This window comes from Macaca mulatta, chromosome 2 (assembly GCF_049350105.2).
Source record: "Macaca mulatta isolate MMU2019108-1 chromosome 2, T2T-MMU8v2.0, whole genome shotgun sequence".
Lineage (NCBI taxonomy): Eukaryota > Metazoa > Chordata > Mammalia > Primates > Cercopithecidae > Macaca > Macaca mulatta.
This window is the reverse complement of record NC_133407.1, coordinates 117,154,133-117,171,859: the sequence shown is the minus strand read 5'-3', so window position 1 is coordinate 117,171,859 and position 17,727 is coordinate 117,154,133. Positions and strand designations below refer to the sequence as shown.

At 46.6% G+C, this 17,727-nt stretch overlaps 1 protein-coding gene and 1 long non-coding RNA gene across 6 annotated transcripts in view; one reads left to right on the top strand and one right to left on the bottom strand.

Moving 5' to 3' along the window:
- CACNA1D (calcium voltage-gated channel subunit alpha1 D) overlaps window positions 1-17,727 on the bottom strand; it is a 327,158-nt gene that overhangs the window by 220,844 nt on the left and 88,587 nt on the right. The gene's annotated exons all lie outside the window — the stretch shown is intronic.
- LOC144339246 (uncharacterized) overlaps window positions 323-17,727 on the top strand; it is a 42,794-nt gene continuing 25,389 nt past the window's right edge. Inside the window, exons 1-2 of the long non-coding RNA XR_013414071.1 lie at window positions 323-390; window positions 8,946-9,268. This is a non-coding gene — a long non-coding RNA (uncharacterized LOC144339246). The remainder of the gene's footprint in view (window positions 391-8,945; window positions 9,269-17,727) is intronic.

Here is a 17,727-nt window from a genome sequence, read left to right as displayed (position 1 = left end):
TGTCAAATGGCATGAAGTTTCTCAGCTGTCCCAACTCAGAAAGGTCCTCCAAGGTGACATGGACAGTCGCAGAGCCATGTCAAGACCTAGTCTCTCAATACCCAGGCATGGGCACATCCCGCTCTGCCAGCTATGGCCCAGCCTCCACTAATTAACCAAAAGTTCAAGTTCTTCTGCAGCTAGCTAGCCCCAGGGGTTGATTATGTAATTCTTCTGAAGCCAGGCTTTCTCTTCACTTTGCGTAGAAGTAGCAGGAAGCAGAAACTAAAGCGAATGGCAGTTTCAAACCAAGCACAACAGGACAAGGCTTTGCTTTGGTTTTCTTTCTTTCTTTTTTTTTTTTTTTTTTTTTTTTTGGAGATGGCGTCTCACTCTGTCGCCCAGGCTGGAGTGCAGTGGTGCAGTCTCAGCTCACTATGACCTCTGCCTCCCAGGTTCAAGTGATTCTCCTGCCTCAGCCTCCCAAGTAGCTGGGATTTCAGACATGAGCCACCATGCCCAAACTAATTTTTGCTTTTTTTATTTTTATTTTTTAAGTAGAGACGGGGTTGTGCCATGTTGGCTAGGCTGGTCTCAAGTTCCTGGCCTCAAGTGATCTGCCCTCCTGGGCCTCCTAAATTGCTGGGATTACAAGCCTGAGCCACCATGCCCAGCCAGGACAAGGCATTTCTTTAAACCCTCCTCAATAAAACACAACCCAAAAATATTCTCTGAAATCTGAGACGGGAAGAACCCATAAAAGTTACTAGTCATGACTTGTTAATGTGTAATATTGAAAATTTACTTCCACTATTCTTACTACCAAGCACCTTTCATTTTCAAATCAGAATCTGACTGAGGAGCCAACCTAATGGAGAGAGAAGCACATTTTAGAGCTTCCCTCTAAAGTCCTGACAGCCTTCAGACTGTCCTAGAAAAACACATTCCTCAATGACAGGAAATGATAAATATCAAACTGCCAGGAAAAGGCCATGCAACATAAAAATATCAGGTGCGTGCAAAAGTAATTGCGGTTTTTACAGTTACTTTTAGTGGCAAAATTCGCAATTACTTTTGCACCAACCTAATAGTAATTGTTGATAACTGAACACCCTTTTCCCCAGAGTTACAAATACACGTTCAGGCCTCAGCTGCAGCAAAAGCAACTTGAGTTGTGAGATGAAAGGCTGGAGTTACAGCTCCCTCAGAGAGACAGGAAACAGTGGCCGGCCCATGTGTCTTCTGTACAAGCCTCCGGAACTCACAAAGCGACCTGCGCTGTCTGTGTTCCTCGTCTCATTCCCAGCATCAGCCTAGCCCTAGCTCTCTGGCATTGACTTATTAGAGAGATGGGAAAGGAGCTAAAAATATGAAACTCAGGATGACAGCAACTGTCCTAACAATAGCTGGCAGTGGGGACTCCTCTCCCTCAGTAAAGTGGGGGAATCCAAATAGGCAAAGTCAGGCAGAGCGTTCTACCAGCCTGAGAAAAGGATCAGACCAGGCCTCTGGATTCCAACAGATTTGAGTTTCAACCCCACCCCGCTACTTCCTGGTGCCATGGTCTTGAGCAAATTGCTCACCCTCTGAGCTCCTGTACTCCTAGTCAATAACGTGCTCCCATCAACCTGCTCTAATTTTCTTCCATCCCAACTATCAATTGCCAACCTAGCTGATGATTCACTTAGCAATTATGCTCATGGTTTCTCATCTGTCTCCCTAAAGATAAGCTTCAAAAAGACAAGAGATTTTTATTGGTCTTGTTCACTGCTGTATTTCTAACACCTAGAACACCATTTGGCACATATAGGGACTCAAATACTTGAATGACCAAAAGAAAATAATAATCATAAAATCTCTCAGGTGGTTGTAAGAATTAAATGACATATGCAGACATTAAATAATTGTGTATTTCTCTCTTCCCTATCTTCTTAAACATTTAATGCATTTTCAGGTCGATTTTCTCTCTCATGGAATCTAGAACTGGAAGGAATGCCAAAAGCCACATGGTCCAGTTCTCAGCCTTCAGGCAGAAAACATTTTGTGTCCCCATTTTAGAGCTGAAGCAACTAAAATCCAGACGTATAAGTGATATATGTTTCCAACTGCTTCTATAACAAGTTACTAAAATTTAGTAGCTTAAAACAACACAAACTTTGTATCTTAGAGTTCTGGAGGTCAGATGGCAGAAATGGGCCTTGCTGAACTAAAATTAAGATGTCAGCAGGACTGTGCTCCTCTGGAGGCTCTAGGGCTGAACCTGTTTCATTGCCTTTTCCAGCTTCTAAGGCTGCCCACATTCCTTGGCTCGTGGTCACATCACTCTTGACTTCCGTGCTTCCATCATGGCAGCTCCTTCTCCAGCTAACTATTGTCTCCCTCTTGTAAGGATTGGATGGGCCCATCTAAATAATCCAGAGTAATCTTTCCATCTCAAGATTCTGAAATTAATCACATCTGCAACATCCCTTTTGCCGTGTAAGGTATCATATTCACAGGTTCAAGAGATTAGGATGTGGAAATCTTTGGCGGGGGGCCATTTTCCAAAATGACACAGTTGGTAGGTGCCAAAGAGAGGACCACTACTCAGGGCATCTACCTCCTGGCAGAATCTCCCCCAACACTGGAGTTATCCTTCCTCACACTCATGGGTACACACACACATGCACACACATGCAGAGTAAGAAGGCAGGGGCACTCAAAGGGTACAGGGAGTGGGGGGAGAGGGGATGAACGTCACACAGTGAGCCTAGGGATGTCTAGAATTCGAATCCAGACTCCCTAGTACAGCTGCCCTTCCCCAGCATTGCATGGCCCTCTCCAGTATCAGCCAGAAGAGACCTGTGATACAGTGCACATGCTACTAGGTTCTCAAAGCCCCATGGATCCCAACCTTATTCACCATCTCTTCTTGGTATTTAAAGCAGTAAGTGGCTAAGCCTTGTTTCTTTAATGATGATAGAATTCTGTAACTGAAAAGAAACCCCAGGAGATCAAGAAGGTCTAAACCGGTTGCTGACAACAGATGCCATAATTTAATAATACATTTTGCTATACACACCCCTGCATTCCCTCCTGCCCAGCCCATCTGTCTGAATTACCTCCAGGCACATGTCACAAAATGCCTTATCATCAAATGAGCACATGTTCTCATGAAGACTAGACTGTAAACTTATCGAGGGTAGAAACCATGAAAACTCTTTGTAATTTATTTTCATGAATTCTTACCCTTCCTCATCTCCCTTGCTGCAACTCAACTGTATTCTAGACAAACTGAGTTAGGTCAAGCTGGTGTCACTAGAAACCAGGGTCACCCTGGAGTGAGTAAGAGTCAGGCAGGTACCCAGGACAACACTGGGTCCAGAGTCAGTAGGCTCTGGTGAGCTGGGTCAGGGGGCACCACAGGAAGCAATCCCAGATGTTGAATAGTTCCTGGGGCCAGCTGGAGACAGATGACAAATGGATGGCTCCTCCCACTCCCTGAAAGCTCCATGGTGATCCAGGGCTTCAAGGCAACCCTATACTGTAGGTGAAAGTTCCAGAGGTGGGATGGGGGAAAGGTGCCATCTTTTCCTCTACTCCTTGGTTTGGCCTCTGGTGTCCATCCTGTTCTTCCAAATGAAAATATTCTTAGATCCACCAAATCCTCCAAATGCTGTCTACCTGGTCCTCCCGTGACTGCATCCTCGCATTTTCCAGTGGGAAACAGGGCACTGTGAAAACGAGCTGGCTGAGCTGGCTGTCGCAAACCTAACTACTAACCCTAAGGGGGACTACAGCTACCAAGATTACACTCCTCACCACACAGCTGTTTATAAGAGTTGTGTTGAACTAATGCACCATTTTAATATTTAAACAATTAAAATAGATGACCAATGTATAGACAACATGGAAAAAATACAAATTGAAACCTGAGGAAAGAAATCAATAGCAAAATAACAGGACGTTAAAGCTGCAAGGGAGTGAACTCCCACCATGTCTACCACCAGATCAATAGAGGAATTCAAGATCTGGTTTTCATATTTGGGTGACTCCTGTCATTTTTTCCTCAATCTGCAAGTCTCAAGGGACATTATTTCTGATGCTCTGATCACAAATCTTCACATCCTGGCCAAGGGGAAGAAAAGCAGGATCCCTGATGCCTATGACAGTGGCTGCCACATACACATAAGGGTGTGGAATTTTACTAACATTAGAAAGGTAAGAAGGCTTCAAGAAGGCTGCTGCCCTTTTCTGCATGCAGAGAGTGGGATCAGCCGCCTGCCATTACTCCACAATGGCATTTCTTTCTGCCTCGAAGCCTCTGTATCTTCCTTCTGCCTAGAAAATTCTGTCCCAGAGCCCCACATGGCCTTCCCTGACCATCCTGACCAGGTGCTGTTGCGTCACCTTCCTTCTTTCCTTCAGGAGGCAGGTGCTCTCTAAATCACCACCTGTATTTACTCATGTGTCTCCCGAGTAGAATGGAAGCTCCAGGCCGACCTTTTCACCAAATATCTCTAGTGCCAAGAACAGTGCCTCCTATCTAGTAAGTGCTCGACAAACACTTGCTGAAGGGACTGAACTGGCCAGTGGAAAAGCATGGCCTGAGGAACCTGGAATCGAGCTTATCCTGACTCTAGTCTCAGTAATCCCAAAGCATTTGAGCAACTCTGTCCCCATCCTCAGGTAAGGCCTGAGGGAGCCACCTTTGAGACCAACTCAGGTTGCTTGGAATGCTGTAAAATAATACAATGATTGTCTGAAAGCGGTTTTCTAACTTCTGTCACTAAGATGAACCAGACTTCACACTTTTGGGTGAAAGCCTTTCTGTTCAAGGGCATCTCCCATTCCATTAGCCTTTACCCACACAGACACACATGCACACTCCCTACCTCACAGACTCCTTGTTAGACTTTGCCAGGCCTGGTGGGCTGTCACTGAACTTGGTTTCTATTCTTCCTTCTTCTAAGACTTCACCTTACTCACTTCTTTCTCTTTTTCCACCTTCTAAGAAAAGCTGCAGCTCCCTGAAGAATGCATCCTAACATCAGCGTGTCTGACTGAAGCTCCTGCAGAGCTGGCTGGGACTGCAGCCATCTCTGCTGGTGACCCAGGCACTGAGGTAGGACATGGGCCACATTTCCCAGCCCTGTGGCAGGCAGATAAAGTACTTCCTTCTGCCCATCTGCTAGTTGGGAGTGGCGAGAAGGGGAAAACCACCTTAGAAGGAAAAGCTCCCAGCTCCTTGGGCGGCCTTGGAGCACTGCTCTTCCCACACTTCGAGGGGGAAGAATACCCACTGCCCTTTCCTCTCACCTCTCCCGCACCTGCTCATGACTTCAACACAAAGAGGGATTTCCTGATAACTTTACAATCCTCAGACACCCTTATATGCAGAGCTACAATCAAACAACACTCCCATCACCAGCAACTGCCCAAGCACCTTTGGGAGCAGAGTGAACACACGAGGCTTGGGGTGCATTTCTTCCAAAGTATTTACCACTCACACATCTGAGGAGAGAAAGTAGGAGGTGCTGGGGAAAGTTATTTAATTCTGCTTACACCATATTCCCTTTGCTTACCATTTGGGCCTAAAACAATTCCCAGGGAAAAAACTCAAGAAACTCAGAAACAAGACAAGCTGGCTACAACTGGAAGACATACAGATCTGCATTTATCAGCCTGCCTCATTCCTTTTATCATTACACTGTCTCATAAAATTAGATTCGTGGCCATCAGATTTTATAATCTCTTGTCCTTATCTATCCATAGGTAGGAATGACAGTTTCAAAAACAGTAGCTATGAAGTTTGGTTCAAATTACTGATTTTGGTCCTACCTAGTTCAGTTCCTTCATTTATCCTGCACCTATTTTAGTTCTCCCAGACCATGAAAAAGGTGTGAATATATTAATTATTATAACTTTTGAAACTTACTACCCCTACTCACAGACTTAGCAAAATCAAGGGAGTAAAAGAACTAAGGTTGGCCGGGCGCAGTGGCTCACACTTGTAATCCCAGCACTTTGGAAGGCCGAGGCAGACAGATCACCTGAGGTCAGGAGTTCTAGACCAACCTGGCCAACATGGCAAAACCCCGTCTCTACTAAAAATACAAAACATTAGCTGGGCATGGTGGCAGGCGCCTGGGCGTGGCGGCAGCTACTTGGGAGGTGGAGGCAGGAGAATCGCTTGAACCCGGGAGGCGGAGGTTGCAGTGAGCCAAGGGTGTGCCATTGCACTCCAGCCTGGGCAACAAGAGCAAAACTCCATGTCAAAAAAAAAAAAAAGAACCAGGGTCAAGCCCCGGGATGCTACAGTTCAGAACAGAGTCTAACCACAACTCTTTGACAGATTAGGCCTTACTCAAAGAGGAATTAGGCAAGTGTTCCTCCTTAAACCAGAAGTTACTTCCCTCCTCCTATGAATGAATTAATTTCCTTAAGCTGATGAGAGACCTAAGGTGACATTACACAAATCAGATTATGTCCCCTGCTCCCAAAAACCCTCAAACAGTTCTCCATCTAATTCAGAGTAACATCCAAGGCCCTTTTCGGGGGTTCCTAGAACGTCTTCTATGTTCTGATGCCTCCAGCTCCTCCCATCCTTTCATCCCCACTCCATTCCAATTAAGAACATCTCCTTGCCCCCCTACACACACTCTCAGCCAGGCTGGGTGCCCATCCCCTCTACCCTGGCTATCCTCACAGCCTGCTCCCTCACTTCATTCAGATCCCTGCCCACATGGCACCTCATTAAAGACACCTTTCCTGGCCAATCAACACAGGTCTTCCCCGCTAGAATGGAAGCACCACCTATGTCGTGGACATATTCGTTTATCACCTCTCTTCCCACCAGAACAGGAGCCCTGCCCATTTGGTTCACCGCTGCTCCTGGTGCTCAGACGAGCACCTGTCACACCGTAGGCAGGTGCCCAGGAGCTCTCACTGAACTGCCAAAGGAACCAGAGAAATGACACCCTAGCGTACAGAAGAATCAGGTGTTCCTAGAAAAGCAGGGAAAGAAAAGAAAGGGGCAGAGAAGGTGGAGAGCCTGTCACCCAGTTTTGCCCAACACTGGTGACAAAACGAGCTGAGTAACATGAGATTTAACAAGGATCCCAGGGTACACCTCATATCTACGTAAAAATAAACAGACACCAAAACCAGGTCAACTGGTTATTTCTTTTAGTCAACAAGCTTTTCCTGAAGGCCTAGGAAATACTGAGTTCTTCTATGCTTTGTGTGGTTCCTGGGAGAGGAAACATTGCTCTTACCTTTGATACTGTAGTCTATAATCTTAGAATTATAATTGCCAATTACTAGGGCGAATCAACACAGCATTGAGTGGACAGAGAGCAACACACAGGCTCAGAGCCCAGAGACATATCCTGAAGGATGTTTGTGAAGCTGGTATTAAAGGAGGAGGTGGGCTGGGCATGGTGGCTCATGCCTGTAATCCCAGCACTTTGGGAGGCCAAGGTGGGCAAACTGCCTGAGCTCAAGAGTTCAAGACCAGCCTGGGCAACATGGCAAAACTCAGTCTCTACTAAAAACACAAAAAATTAGCCAGGCATGGTGGCGCATGTCTGTAGTGCCAGCTACTCGGGAGACTGAGGCAGGAGAATCGCTTGAACACGGGAGGCAGAGGTCGCAGTGAGCCGAGATTATGCCACTGCACTCCAGTCTGGGCAACAGAGTGAGACTCTGTCTCAAAAATAAATTAATTAATTAAATAAAAAATAAAAAATACAAAGGAGGAGGTGAACAGAACATTGGATTCCAGGAAAGAATTAGAGTATTCCAGGCAGAGAATAAGAGGAAGATACATGGGGCCCTTGTTTATGTGAAAGGGCCAACAGTGACGACGGAGGAAGGCGACAGTGTAGTGTTGCTGAGAGGCAGGACTGAGTGATGTGGGAAGTGAGCTGCAACTGCACAGGAGGAAAGGGTTTGGACTCACAGGCTCAAAGGTCTGGGTCCAGTGCCGCCTCAAATGTGTATTTCAATCCAAACATGTTTACCAGAAGCCCATACATAAGAGAAAAATGCAGCACAGGCAGTAGGGCCTTCTGTAGCCCACAGCGGACAGCGCTCAGCCCACACTAATGGCAGCCGATGTTTCCCGGATGCTCACCATGTGCTCAGTGCCTCTCAGTGTAGAGAAGCACCTGTGCCTGCTCACTTGATCCTCTCGGCAATGCCAGGATATGGACACCACGATCGCCTTCCACATGAGGAAACAAGAGGGTGCTCGGCCGCCCAGGCTCACCTAGTTATAAGTGGCAAGGATTTAACTCAAGGAATCTGGCCCAAAGCTAATATTCTGTACTGACTCTCCAACCAACAGGAATTAGAACTGTGATGACCGCAGTTGTTTTGTGAACCAAAAACCAGGACACTCATGCTGATAAAAGCTTTCTGAGCTGTTTCTGATTATAGGAGACAGTCTGGGCGATGGCATTTGGATGCCAAGGCAATAGGATTTCTGGGACATTTCATGGGCATGAAGGAACAGAAGGTCTGAAACTAGGTCTGCCCTACACAACCTGGGCCAGGTGTTGAACAGATAAGCACACAAACAATAAGTGACAATCCTAAGTATAGGCTGGACGACAAGCCTGACCTCAACCAGGCAGTCACAGGAGGCTCCCCTAGGAAGCAAATGATGATGTGGAGCTTAAAGTAATAGATGAAGTGAGAGAAGAGCCATCTGGCGGGAGGACATGGTCTAGAAGCTCCGAGGTGGGAAGGAGTCGACTCCTTAGAGCAACAGAAGGCAGCTCGTGAAGCAGAACAGCGGTGGATGCAGGGGCAGTGGCATAAGCTGAGGCTGGACAGCCAGGCAGGTCCAGGACCACTAGCTGGATCCATCCAGGGCCGGGATATCCTGCACAGAGGTGATGAAAAGGACCAGAGGGATTTGAGGAGGTGAGGTGAAAGGTCTGGCATCTAAATTGGCCAAGGAGGAGAGCCCAGGTCTGCAGGGAAAACAGGTCCTGGGTGATGCTGAGCAGGCAGGCCAGAGAGAAGGGCAAGGCTGGTAAGGTAGAGGTTGAGGAGCTGAAACAGCCACCCAAACCGTGAGGCCCAGGGTATGCAAGTGGAAGTGGATGGCTAAAGGGGAAAAGGGCCCTTGAAATGAGAGGCCGGAGTGTTAGATGGGACATCCATATGGTTTTGCCAAAACAAGGCCAGGCACAATGGCACATGCCTGTAATCCCAGTGCTTTGGGAGGTTGAGAAGGGAGGATCACTGGAGGCCAGGAGTTCAAGGCTGCAGTAAGCCATGACTGCACCACTGCACTCCAGCCTGGGCAACAGAGCGAGACTTTGTCTCTAGAAGAAAAATGCACAGAGGAAAATGACACATTAGTTACCAGAGTCATCAGTGAACCAGGGGACATCTGGGCGGCGGGAAGATCAAAATGACCCTGAAGAGTCCGCAAGGGGCTTGGCTTATGTCACCCAGCTAGGACAAGGCCGACCTTGACTCATACACTCAGTCCGGCCTCACGGCACCCCCATGCCCAGGCTTCCTCTTGGCGGGAGTTCGTCCAAATGCTGCAGGGACAGCCACACACTCGGGACCACGGAGAGCTCACAGAACATGCACACCCGATCTGTCACCCCAGGCGAGACACATACTCAGCATCCCAGCTTTTCCTGCAGGCTCGCTAAAGGCCCATTTTTGACACGTGTGGAAGGATGTGCAACTATTCTCTTACCAACCATTGTCCTAAAATATCGTTCCTCCTCTTAGTTTGTAAGTTATGTTAATGAGGATAGGGTCTCGTAAACAACATTAATAATGAAATATAAAACATGAAATTCAATTGATAAAATATTCATTAAAGGTTTAAATACATTGGAAGAAAAGACACTGATTTCTGCATAAGGGAAAACTACAGATCTAAAGAATGAAAGAATCACACACCTGCCGTGATGTGTAAGTTTTAGGAGTTGTAACAGTGGTGCTGTGCAAAATGAAGACAAGCACGGAGTGGCCAAGAAATTAAAAGTGGTCTCCAAAAAAGGACAAAACGGTAATCAAGACCCTTTCTCTCATTCTTCTACTTGAGTAGTTACTTTATTTTTCCACAAAGGAGATCAGAATCTGTTATAGTTATTGATAGTTCAACTCAATGAATCACAAATAAATTTCCTAACTTTCAGAATGATTCCTTGGGAGTACAAAATCACTTTAAGGTTAGAAAGTATCTGGTTAAAAATTCAGACCTTGAAAACTGAAAGGTAAAAAAAAAAAAAAAAAAAAAAAAAGAGGCAGCTAGCCAGGCCTGTAGTGCTGGGCGCATCCTCACCAGGGCCTTTGCTGCTCTCAGGGAAAACAAGGGTTGCCTGCTGACCTGTGTGTCTGTCGCAGCTAGAGACACTGACACAGGGGTGTGGAGCTGTCGATCATCTCCACAAAGGCAATTTCCTTCTATAACCTCCAGGAAGCATTTCTCTACTCCCCCAGGCAGAAGGAGCATCTCCCATCTCTAAACTCCCCCCAACTTCATCCAGAGCTCAAACAAAGCCGAGCTCATCCTCAGCTGCTGCAATTATCTGCATGAGATTTACCAGGCCCAGGCCACAGGCAGGGCTGGGTCTGAGTCATGTGCATGTTCCGGGGCAAGCAAGAAAGAAGGCGTGAGACATGCTCAGCGAATGCTGGTGAATGAATCAGTGAACAACAGCTTGCCCTTGAGACTCCAGTGTGCCTCACAGAGCAGGTCCCTTGAAATCCAAAGAGGGCAACCCTCTGAGGGCTTCAGGGAGAGACACCACATAGCTCTTGCTCCAATCACTCCAGAGTTCTTTTACACAATCTGTTGGCTTCATAACAAGGAGTCATAAAAATGTGTGTTCTCTACAACCAAGGAAATACCCCTGGGTCTTAACCCAAAGAATTCATCCAAAATTTGAAATCATTATGAGTGTATTCAGTGTATTTCAGAATTATTTCTTATTGTGAAATGCACCACCAAGATCTAATTGAGTAAATTTGGGTGGAACAACTGATGGAATATGCAGCCATAAGGAAGAAACTCTACAGAGACCAGGAACCAACACTCGTACAACCAACTGTGAGCTCTGAGACTAGCATCACTGGGATATAACATTAAGTATATTTGTTGGTTCCAATTACCTACCGGATTCTCCTTTTACATTACAGGGTCTTCTCTGGGGCCCGCAAAACAGCCTTTGTTAAACCAACTCCAAACATCACTATCTCTCTCTTAAAGCTCAGGTTCCGATTTTGAGCTTGAGTTTATAAATCCCCTCAAGAAGTATGGGAAAGATGAAAGAATCACAGAATTTGGTGATCTAATTCCTGTCCACTATTCCAATTGCTCACTTTGTGGCAATGAATCTGGAACTTGCACCTCCAGCCTACTTCTCTCTTTGGAGCTCCAGAACCACCTGTCCCCATTCCTGCCCGAAGTCTCCACATAAGATACTTTAAAGGCATTTCAAACTCAGCATGTCCCAAACTGAGTCCATGCTCCTGCCCTCCTACCCAAAACAGGCCCACGCGGGTCCCAGAGAAGACCCTGTAATGTAAAAGGTTACCTAACTCAGAAAATGGTCCTATCACATCCAGGCCAAAATCCTGAGTCTCTATTACTTGTTTTCCTCTACCACAACCAAATAATCCCTAGCTGCTCTCCATTCCACACCCCAATAGTTCTTGAATCTTCCCACTTCAGTCACCCCAGAGTCTACAGTACGAACATTTCCCTGAATAACTCCAGCAGCTGCCTGCCCTGGCTCTCCGGTTTTGTTCTTGTCCCTCCCCACGTGTTTCTGCCTGATAGTCACAGCAGTCCTTCTAAAACCCACATCAGTCCTCTGCTTAGAACCCTTCAGTGGCTTCTCACAGCTTTAGAACCAAACCGAAGCACTCATCCTGGCTTGCAGGGCCCGCTGAGATGGGTCCCCACAGTCCCATGAACACATCACGCCCTGGACAATCTTCCTGACTCTCTTCACCCAGCAAAGGCTAACTCAGCATCCATGTCTCACCTACACACTGCCTTTACCCTCAGACCAGGTGAGGTGTCTCCCACATTACCCCCCGGGGTCTCTTATTTGTCCTTGCATTTGATGTCTTTTTATTTGATTACCCCCTTCATGAAGTTAAACACGATGCCTGTCTTGTTCGGAAATAAGCACCTAGGTTCAGTGCAGTTGTTTTCCAGGGCTAGCACCTTATCTTCTCTAAGTCCGAACTTGCTCATCTGTAAGATGGAAATATTTGACATCATCTTGTCTAATCTGGAGGGGTACTAGGAATAACAAGAAAACAGAAGTAAAAATAGTCTAAAATGTTTGAAGCACTCTATAAAAATGTAAAGAATCATCACTACTGTTAGTTTTAGAATACTAGCAGATTATCTCCAGCCCCTGTAAATACTTTTTGTGGACCACGGTGACTTTAAAAAACCAAAGTAGATTAATTTGGCTTTGATATTTTTTATGATACCTGCTCTTATCACTGGAGACACTGTAGGGTGCCATAAAAAAAAAAATAGGTGAGGACTTGTTACCTCGGAGAGAATGAGGAAAACCAAGAGAGTAGATGAGGAGGCTGCTGAGAAACAGGGCGTGGCCCCTTGAGACCAGGAGCTGTCATCTTCCAAGGCGGAACGTGCGCGCATACACACACACACACACACACACACACACACACACACACAGACTAGAGGCAAGGAAACGTCCGTGGAAAAGCCCTCTCCTCTCCTCTGCATGAATTCCTTCGGCTAGTGCCCTTGCCATGGGGTTGTCCCCCAGCCCTTTCCCTCATCTCAACAGGGCGTCCGGCCATGTCACTGGGATGCTCAGGAGAGGTCACATTCCAACATTTTCCAGAGGAGTGAGCTTTCTGGCCCATTACCCACACATCCTATGCATAGTTTGGGGCTTGCTTTGCTCTTGAACCATATTTGGATCTACTTAAATCAAATAAGAGAACAAAAGATCTGGAAAGAAGTCGACGTTCCGGGAGGCAGGGACTCCAGGCAGGTGCTCTGACAAATCCCCGTGGTATGCCAGTGTTGAAAGTTCTCTCCCAGGCCTTCCCCCTGCCTGCCTGTGTGAGCTTCAGTTTCCTCCCCCGTGGACCAAGGATAGCACTGCAGGCACTGCCTCCCTTACTGGGAAGTTGTCAAGGTCAAACAGGGGATGTGAAAGCCCTTTGTGAAAGGTACAGCCCTGTCTGTGTGGACCAGCCCCTCCCAAGAGACCCTCCCCAGGCAGAGCATAGCCATTAGCAAGTGAGCTCTGGGAGGCATTACTCAAAGAGGTTCAGACCCCAGCACAGTGGGAAACAGGGCTGCCCCAGACAAGGACAAGGTCTTCACTCTCTCTCTCCTGCTTGAATCAGGTGCTCAATTCATGTGACACCAGGAAAAGCATGTTAGGGAGGTAGAATCACAAAGTTCTGATAATGCTGTCATGAAAATAGGTCAACCTGCTTTAAGATTCAAACCTGGCCTCAACCCAAGAGTCTGGGTTTTTTGTTGGTAGTTATTTTATTTTTTGGTCAAAAAAGTTTTCTAAAACAATGACAATTCTTCTGACTGTAAATAGGCCAGCCACATCTGCTAAGAGGCAAATCTATGCTACGCATTGTTGTTGAACGCCCCAGCCTGACTCCCAGCGTCCTGGCTCCCTAAGTAAGAATCTGCCTCTTGACAACAGGCTCGGGAGGGATCTGACCCAGAGACCTCTCTGGGCAGGCACCAAGTCGTGGCTCCCCAGATTCATCCCCTGTGTTCACTTCCCTGTTTCTATTAATTAAACTTCATTTGTGAAGCAAGCATTTCAACAGAAGCCTAGGTGTGATGAGACAAATGCGTGTGAAAGTGGCAGCTCTGACCCACATTAAAAATTAGGCAACTCAAATTGACACATCCTTGTCCTTAAAAAAAAAAAAAGAGAGAGAGAAAAAGAACCAGAAGCACAAAGAAAATGCATTAATTAAGCTTTTCATTCTTCAGGAAAGCCTCAAGTGCAGATATACTTTTGGGAACTTGGCCTAGTGAGACATTGTATTTTTTCCCCACCTCCCTTCCCACCCTCCTACCACTCTGGATTTCCAAACCAAAAGCCTCTAATAGAGTCATCTGTGCAGCACAGCAAACAGCAAGGCAGGTGTGCCCTGCAGACACACAGTCTCAAGTCTTTTGTTAAGTACATACACCCAAGACGACAGCTGCAGCAATCCACTGACCAAACAGATTTTTCAACTTCCAAGAACACTGAAGAAGACAGAGTCTTTGACCTTCAAGGAACTTACAGTTAAGGTGGGGAACAAAACCCCCAACATAAATGGAACCATAAGGAAGCAATCAAAGGTGAGCTCCCTGAGAGCGGGCACTGGGTCGGTCTTCCTTCTACATCCTGTCTTAGGATGATGAACGGAGGGAGGGATGGATGGACAGACGGATGAACACAGAGGCTATAAATGCAATAAGATGTTAAAGGTGGAAACAAGTGGTAAAGGTTCTGCAGGTTTTAGATAAAATAAATAAAACACGAGCATCCCAGAAGGGAGGAATCAGGAACATCAATCCAACCACCTCTGACCCCAGCCCCAAGTCAGCACACATCTCCAAGTTTCTTACCATACTTCACACTACCTTGTGCTAATTACAGTTGTTTGTGTCCTTTGCCTCCTGTTCAGAAAGCTTGCTGAGGGTAGGATCCATGTGCATCTATTCCCTCTCTCCTCAGCACATATTAGACAACCCATGAGCTACTGAATGAATGGGAATGGCCCAGATAGATAGACAATCCATGAGCTACTGAAAGAGTAAGAACGGCCCAAATAGAGGAGTGGTGGATGAGAATGATCACCCAGGATGTCCAGACCCCACCTGTATCAGGACTTGCCTGACTTGGCTCATCACCTTAAAATCCTACATGCCACAGCTGCTGTCTCTCCAAGACAGGCTGATGCCCGTGACTATGGAAAGTCAATGTCCTCTCTGAACTTTTCCTAAAACAGGAAAAAAGGACTTTGAAAAACTATGAAGGGGCCCACTCTTCTCCCTTGATCTCACTCACCACTTTATAAAACAGACTATGTCACATGGGAAAACAAATGGCTCTGTCATTCCAGCACCTTACAGCTCTCTGATGGGCCAGCAACTAGTATACCCACTTAACAAAATGCCAAGGCAACTGCCAGTGTTCCTACCCTCTGCTGGGCACCTCATGTCCACCTGGCAGACCTTTTGATTATAAACAGAGTGCAGACTCACCAAGAAGCAGCCCCTGAGGGGAGTCCCACCTGGTGGTTCTGCAGCCACAGGAGTCCTTATACTGCCTAAGATGAGCATGGGCTGCTGTTGCAGACCCCTCAGGTCAAGGAGGGGCTGGATGAGGTTCCCAAGCATGCCCACCTTGGAACATGTGAAGAGGCACATTTGGGTCTGGCTCTATACTTGGGGGTCATGGGGCTGAAGAGTCCTTTAGAGAGAAGATAGCTCAGACTACATTTGGCAGGTACGGGCCAGACAGCCCCAGCCCTCAGCTTGCTGGCAGGACATGCCAAGGCTTGTCCCTGTGCTAAATAACGAGGGTCAGGTAGGGACCAGGCAGGAAGACTGACATTGGAAATGTCTCTTCCACACAAAGTCAGCCTTAGGATCCTAGAGGTAGCAATAAAAAAAAAAAAAAATCCACTCTATTGGAAGTCAGCACACATGCAAATTTATATCCACATCAAAGCTATTTTATTCCCTGAACAAACATCACAAATAAGATTCTGAGGTCAAGTTCTGGGCAAGGATGAGACATAATCTTGCCCATCAGGGGTGCACAGACTAAGGAGATCAGTGAGCTGTGCCTGAGAATGGTAAAGGCTTTCAAACTGAACGGAACTTTCCCCTACAAACTTCACATGATTTCAGAGTTTTTAAAATACGGTTTTAAAATTAATCCACACGCCGACCCTCTTCCTCTTACACTTTCAGGGGTAACAGAGATCTCTGAAAGTTGTGGGAGAAAGATTCACATGCACACAAAATCATCTGTGCAATATTAGGAAGTTCCCAAATCACCTGGAATCCACTGGAAGGCTCTCAGGAGTCCACAGACCCCCTCACCAAGTCCCCTGTCCCAAAGGAAAACTGACTGTATTAACTTTCCAGGCTATTGGCACCAATAGCATTGGACCAGGAAAGGCAGTGGAGGGGCTGGGAGGTGATGTTTTCCCAGGTCATGGCCTGCAGAGGGGCAGCACTCAACTTGATGCTATTGAGCCCCCAGATCCTGAGAGTCCTTGGTTACCCCCACCTAGGGATCCACCTGTGACCCTTTTCATCTACTACTTGTTCCTCTGCCGGGAATGCTTTCTCCCACAATCTCCAAATATTCACATTCCAATCCTCCTTTCCAAGTTAAGCTCTAATGCCCCCCTTTTCAAATCCCTGCCTGCCCAGCTCCCTACACCTCCAATAACCATGACAAAGGCCTCCCGCCACCCACGATCCACAGCCTGTGCTCGGCCCCTCTCCTGGCTCCTTGGCCACTTTATCAACTGAGCTATAATTTCTCTATATAATGTCCCCTCTCTCTCTCGATTCAGATCCTGAAAGGCTGGGCTTGCACATCTGCTGACTCTTCCACAGTATAGCTAGTTGAGGACTGTAAACACGAAATATTTGCTGGGGAATGAACGACTGGCTCAGTAAGACACCACAGAAAGGGAGGGTGAGGGCATAAGGGAAGAACCAACCATACAAAGGAGGACTTCTTTCCACCATGCTCGAAAGGCAAGGCAGGGCAATACGGGGTTGAGATATTGCAACAAAAACACAGGAGAATATACTCCCACCAAGGCTGGGTGATTAAGGGCGTGGGATCTGTGCATACGGTACAAACAATGATAACCAGAGAAGGACCCCAGATGTAGGCTGATGTAGAAATTAGCATAACTTTGTGAGATCAGTCCGAAGGCTCCACTGGAGACAGCAGCTTTGAGATACCCAGAGGCTATCCTGATTCTGAGCAGTAACCACAAACCTAGAGATATGGTCAAAATTAAGCAAGAATCAGTTTCTGTGCTAGAAGCATCAACCAGAGGGGCCTTCTTGCATGTGCCTCTTATTAGTAGAGAGTAGACTTGGGCAAGACAACAGCACAGTTCTGAGTTCTAGCTCAGGTACATCTAGCCCTAGGGCCCCGGGCCTGCTTCTCTCCACGGGCCTCGTTCTCCTGTACTTCAGCTGAGAACATTAGATTATAACTCAGAATCTTGTGAGCCCTGATGTTCTAGAAAGCCATTAAATATTTAACAAATATCTGCTTGGTCTCACAGCGGACTAGGCCCTGAGAAGTGGTGGTGAGAAAGTTACAGAAAAAAAAAGTTAAGGCTCTTTCTTTTCCTGGAATGGGTTATCTACTTGGGTAAATTTGATACAAAAATAGTGATTAGGTGACTGAAGTAACATCATGTCTTTGTGTGTGTGTGATGTGAATGTACCTGCCTAGGAGAGGTACAAAAAGAAACATCCCACAAGATTAGAAGGTGGTTATCTCTGGGCTACGGTCTATAGGTAATTGTTACTTACAATTTTCTGTGAATTCTAAATTTTGTACATTAACAATGTATTTCTTTATTTAGGTAAAATGACACCCTCAGCTATCAGGGTGGACTAGGGAGGAGGTGCATACACATTAGCCACACATCCAACATAACACAGGGATCCGAGCATGTTTCGGTGACAAGAACAAAGTCCTCACACATGTACAAGGC